Source organism: Frankliniella occidentalis, unplaced genomic scaffold (genome assembly GCF_000697945.3).
Source record: "Frankliniella occidentalis isolate FOCC.00 unplaced genomic scaffold, Focc_3.1 Scaffold102, whole genome shotgun sequence".
NCBI lineage: Eukaryota > Metazoa > Arthropoda > Insecta > Thysanoptera > Thripidae > Frankliniella > Frankliniella occidentalis.
In genome coordinates, this window is record NW_026267231.1 from 254,422 (window position 1) to 259,978 (window position 5,557).

Sequence of the window (5,557 nt, forward strand, 5' to 3'; positions counted from 1 at the left end):
GTGGGTGGTAAAATCACAAGCTTACATCTCGAGCAGGTAACTAACTGCACTATCGACTATCAAAGTGGCACAAGTGAGCTAAAATGATAGAGAGCAAATGAAGGGGGAGAAAGGGAGGGAGGGCAAAGGGGTAGCTGGAGAGGGAGGGGAGAGAAGAAAGTGATGGAGAAGATCTGGGATCCCAGAAGGGATGAAAACAGGGAGAATGGGAACAGAGAGGGGGGGGGGGGCGCTGTACCGCGTCGCGCAGCACCCCCAAGGAGAGAGTTTCAGAAACCACCGACAGATGGCAGCACCGAGCACCGGGGCTCAGGTGCGCGAAGGCTGCTTGGGGATGCGCGACGCAAGAAACTACGAGAGGGGGGTGGAGGGGTGGCCTCTCCGCGACGACTCTCGGCCTTCTCGTGAGAGGCGGATCTGCCCCCGGGGGTTGCGTCCGTGGAGAGTGGGGGGCCCCAGGCCGCGAGGCACAGGGCGCAGCAGCGACGCTCCGCACAACAAGGGGCACGGAAACCCTTGTTTGTTCAGTTTTGCGCCACAAAAAAGGAAGGAAGGCGAGTTCGTTCTTTGCGGAGTAATTGTGGCATTGCAGAGATTATGGAAGAAGAGCCTGAGTTGTTACTAAATTCGTCGTAATTTTCGCACTGCTTCTAACTGCAGTAGACCATAAATGCCAACAGTTCCACGACTAAGATGACATACTTTTCAATATTTTAAACTGGGACATTCCGGGGTGAATTTCCTGTGCCGCTATAGGGGGATGCAGTTGTCACCGCCGTGGGGGCCGGCTACTCAGCAAGGGGTGAAATACCCACGGAGCGCTCCACATTTACTCAGGATAATACAAAGCAGCCTCAACCCTTCCTCCACCCCCTTCCCTTGTTCAGTTGGAATTGCCTAATCGTGTTTCGCCGCCCGCGTGCGCGCTGCCGCCGCGCCCCCACCCCCACGGAGCCGCCCCCACCACCCCAGCATCCCCCACCACCCCCGCCGCGCTCGCGCACTGGGGGTGGCGGCCCGGAGGGGTTGTTTTATCCCTCGCCCTCCAATGGCGCGGTGGCCATCACCCCCTCCTTACTGCCGCCGACGCCCTTTCGCGTGCGCGATCGCTTTTCGCGTTCCATTTTGTTTCCGCGTTTCCCTCCTTTGCCCCCTGCTTCGTCAATCTCCTCTCTCTTATGTCGCACATTCGTGTTCTCTTACCTCCGTTTGTTTCGCCCTTCTTCTTTACTCTGCCTCCACCTTTGCCACCTGCTCCAGCGTGCACCACAGTTTCTCATACTTAAAATTAACGAAACGGTCTACCTTTATCAATTCAAATAATACATTTCTCGTAGATTTCACCAAATTTTATGGGGCATCATGGTATTGACCGAAATGTTCTTGCCGAGTATGGCTATAGCGCGTAAATTCACCGTACTCTTTTCCTATACCCTCCCTTTTCGGGAACCTCAGGAAGGCGTTGTAGGGTAAGGGGAGGAGTACGGGGTGGGAGGTGGGGGAGGGAGTGCTGCCCGAGCTTCCCCAATCCAGCCAAGCGATGGCAGCACAGGGCAACGGCTGAACCCTCCCGCCCTCGCGAGGGGTGGTGAGCTCGCGAACTTCTGAGATCAAGACTGCACGAACTCCTGGCGTTGTTCGGCTGTACGTTCTCTGCATCCGCATTTAGCGTACTAAAACAACCAAAACCAACCCCCCTTCTCCTTTTCAAAAATCAGGGAACATTATACGCAAGGCTGACAGGGCTAGCAGCGACAAAGCGACACGAACAAAGTAGTGGTGTGGTGCCGAGGGTCCAGTCTAATGACATGACAGTCCGTTGGGTTGCCTATGCACTGGCTGCAGCGTCTGCAGGCGCGGGGCGCTGGCGGGGCGGGGGAGTGGTGGGGGAGTTACCACTGCCCTACCACCCGCCCCGCGTCTGCAGCCCCTGCAGCCAGTGCACAGGCAACCCAACATACTGTCATGCCTTAGTCCAGACACCCAGTACACAAGCTGTGTCGAGAACGGTCGAGAAGAGTTTAAGTAAATAAGTGTTTCAGAACAACGATGAACACAGGAGGGCCAGTCCCAGGGCCACCTCTGTGAAGTAGACCGCCCCGTAACAAACAGGGACAAAATCAGACTCCATTCTGAGTTGACCACCTGCATTTCATTCGAGCATAGAAATGACCCTGAGACAGTTCGGGCCAGGCGCACGCCTACATGTATATAAGCCCCTATTGCTCCTTCCCTGGCCCTTCCCCCCCCCCCCCTCGCAGGTCCCGGATCCGCCGCTGCCGGCAACGGCATGCACGCATGAGAGCAATGGACCAACACGGCACGGTGAGCGGGCGAGAGAGAGGGACTGGGAAAGCAAAGGAGTGAGACAGAGAGAGAGAGAGAGAGAGAGAGAGAGAGAGAGAGAGAAATAACACACGAGCAGTGTCTGATTGGACGGCGACTCATACCGCCCGGGTCGTAAAAAAATATCACAATCATTTTGTACGACACGCGAGTGAGTCGGGGCAAAGGCTTTGAGGAGATTGACTGGGTGGGAGAGGGGGGGGGAGGGGGGAAGGGGGGGGGGGGGGGGGCAAAGAGAGAGGGATGGAGGTCCATGTCCCCTGGGACCAAAGGGGTGAGGGAGGGTCACCACCGCCTGGACCCGCGGCGCGGCACCTGGCGACGCAGCACACGCTGTGCATGTCCAGCATCGGCACGCCGATTTGTCCACAAGCGGGCGGGAAATGAAAAGAAGAAAGGGGACAATCGAGCAGTTGTGCAGGTTACCATACTTTTAGGATTCAGGCTTTCAGGCTTCAGGATGATTGAGAGACGTTCAAACTTTTGGCGCGCTGCCCCCGCTGGCCGCGCGGCGCTTGTCCCCTTCCGCCATTCACCTGCGCCGGCAGCGCTATCCCGCGGCGGCGGCGCGAAGCTCCGCAGTCCGGAGTGAGTGATGGGGGGCGACAGGCCGAGCCGACCCTCTGCAGCGCCGCCGCCGCGCCGGCCGGCAGGCCCGGGCCTGGCCGCTCGCCGGAGATTGTTGTTTACGTTTTCGCGACGCGCGTTTTCTTTTCGGGATCGTTTTATTTCGCGAGTGTGTAGTGAATTCGTACCCTTTGCCAGTGCGCAGGTGAACCTAGTCTGCAGGACGACAGTGCAAGATAGTCGGAGCCGTTGTGTGACAGACCGTTGTCGTGATTCGCCTTTATTTCTGCTGCTGTGTCTCCCCGCCGCCCGCGCACACGGCCGCCGCCGCGTCGGCCCGCCGGGTCAGCCCTCGGCAAGGATTCCGATCATTCCGATCTTGAAATAGGTGAGTAAATTGCCTTTCTGATGAAGAGGCGGTGGAAGGAAAGTGCGAGAGAGACAGCGCCATGCCCGCTGGGCAGACGGTCGCGGTGTCTCGTCTCAGGCACAACATGGCGCAGTCTGCTGTCTCACTCGCACTTTCCTGATAACGCCACTGTTCTGTTGACACAAATGTTGTACCCCCCCCCCCCCCCCCCCCCCCTACCTCCGGCGCCCAGCCCAGCCAGAAAGTCCTACATTATTATTGTTGTAGGTATGGACAGACAATCAGCTGATCGGCTGTTGTTGTAGTTTCCCGAGCGCGGTGTTCCGCCGCTTTCGGCACTCGCACGAACCCTTTATGTTCCAGTTTTGTATTTTGTGTACTTTTCCTGCACTCGCTTTGCACTGGCTCGGCACCTGCTCCACGGCGCCCGCCGGCCCCAGCAGGGACCGGCCGCGCGTTCGCGTAACAGGCTTTGCCGTATTCGCACACACCCTCGGTGCGGCGTGACCGGACCAGTTTGTGGTCACGCTCCTATGTCAAATCGTAGGCACCAAAACTGAGCCGCACTCAAAGTGTTCAAAGGTCTGCTGACGCAGTGTGATATGTTGTTTGTGGCCTCTTTTGAAAGAAAGTGGGGTGGTGGACGAATAGTGTACTCCGGGGCTCGGCTAGACCGGAAGGAGAAGAACAAAAATCGTCGGGCCGGTCGGGCGCGGGGAGGAGCGGGGTAATGCCCCCACCATGCCCCGCTTCTCCCCGCGCCCGACGATTTTTGTTCTTCTCCTTCCGGTCTAGCCGAGCCCCGGAGTACCCTATGGCGGGGGTGGCTTTGTCCAACTCTCGTCAAGGGGTATTTCGCTAAATGATGCATTACGGTAATGCTGAAATGTAGAGGAATGCATGGAACAAGAAAACGGAAGTCACCATGTGAAAGCATCTTGATTTCCGTTTTCTTCTTCCTCGCTTTCTTCTGCATTTCCAGCTTCACCAGAATGGTTTATATTATGGAGCCGGACGTGTTCGGTGCAGCAAGTCCAACCGCCCTTTTTCGGGGGCTGCGACTCGCAAATTATCTGTTTCCAGTTTGGTTCCTTTCTTTCCCAAATCTGTTTCCGGTTTAGTTCTTCTCTCCCCCACTTGCCTTGACGGAGTCGAACGCCATGGTGATGCTATCCAAATTTTCTAGTTTCCCTCACCCCCCCTCTCCCTCCCTCCAAATGCCATAACTGCCCCACCCACACCCTCGCGACTCGAATCGCTTGCTTGCGTCGTCCTTGCAAACAAGCCGTTGTCGAGGTTTACGGAAATCGCAACGCTTTTCCAGTGTACATAATGTGTGAGCTGTCTGCCCTTTCCGCCCGCCGGCCAGACGCGGGCCACGCGAGGCTTTCGGAATAACAAGTGTTACACGTGTCATTTTTTTGTGTTTTTCTTCAAAATTATGCAAACTTGGGAAGGGGGAATGGGTGTCCTACAAGGTGGATCGTAGCGGGAGCAGTGAGGGTGCAGCCAGTCTGTAAATTTCCCGCTTGTCTGATCGCCTGTTCATTTCAAACCATAGCAGCTCGCATGCATTATAGTGAGGGGAGGGGCGGGGGCGGGGGGTTGATGTTCACATGTGAGGGGTATCTCCAATGCCGTACAATAGTTAATGTCCTCCACGCTCGGGGTATCTCTTGCATTCGACCAAGGAGCCTCTTTTCCCCCCTTTTTAACGCATCGCGACACATGCGTCGTAGTTTGGGGAGGCGACGCCAGAGCTCGCTTTTTGTGGGATGAAAAGCTAATAGACGCACGACTGCGCATCGGAACCCTCGTCTCATGCCGACTTTTATGGAGCGTCTTGTGGACGTAGTTCCGTTGTCGGGGCCCCGAGGGCGCTGGCGTCGCCTGGAATCTCGTCGCGTGCTTTGCAGAAGTTAGTTGATGGAGAGCCTACCCTGTCCTTCCCCGCCGCCCAAGGACGGGGGTATCGGCGCGCATTCCACAAGAAATGTGCAGACGACGCGTCAGCAGCGGTGTCTGTGGATAAATTTCTGGTTTGTTTTCCTGATCAATCTGGTCGCAAATGCAGTAGTACACTACGTGTACGCGTGAACTTTCGGGCGAAGGTCGACTTTTTCGTATCATATTGTGTGTGGCGAGGAGCGTCGTATGGGACATTTTACGTTTTGTTTTTCCTTTCTGAAATGATTTTGTCGCCACCTGCCGTTGATCCGGCCGCCATCACACATACCACCTCTATCTTTCCATTCTCATCATACGACCCCCCCC

General features: G+C 56.5%; 1 protein-coding gene across 1 annotated transcript in view; it reads left to right on the top strand.

The window, feature by feature from the left end:
* The first annotated feature begins 2,966 nt into the window (after nucleotides 1-2,966).
* The window catches only part of LOC113202757 (uncharacterized), a 173,852-nt gene continuing 171,261 nt past the window's right edge, over nucleotides 2,967-5,557 (top strand). Inside the window, exon 1 of the transcript XR_008011397.1 lies at nucleotides 2,967-3,301. The gene's annotated coding sequence lies outside the window, so the exon portion shown is untranslated. The remainder of the gene's footprint in view (nucleotides 3,302-5,557) is intronic.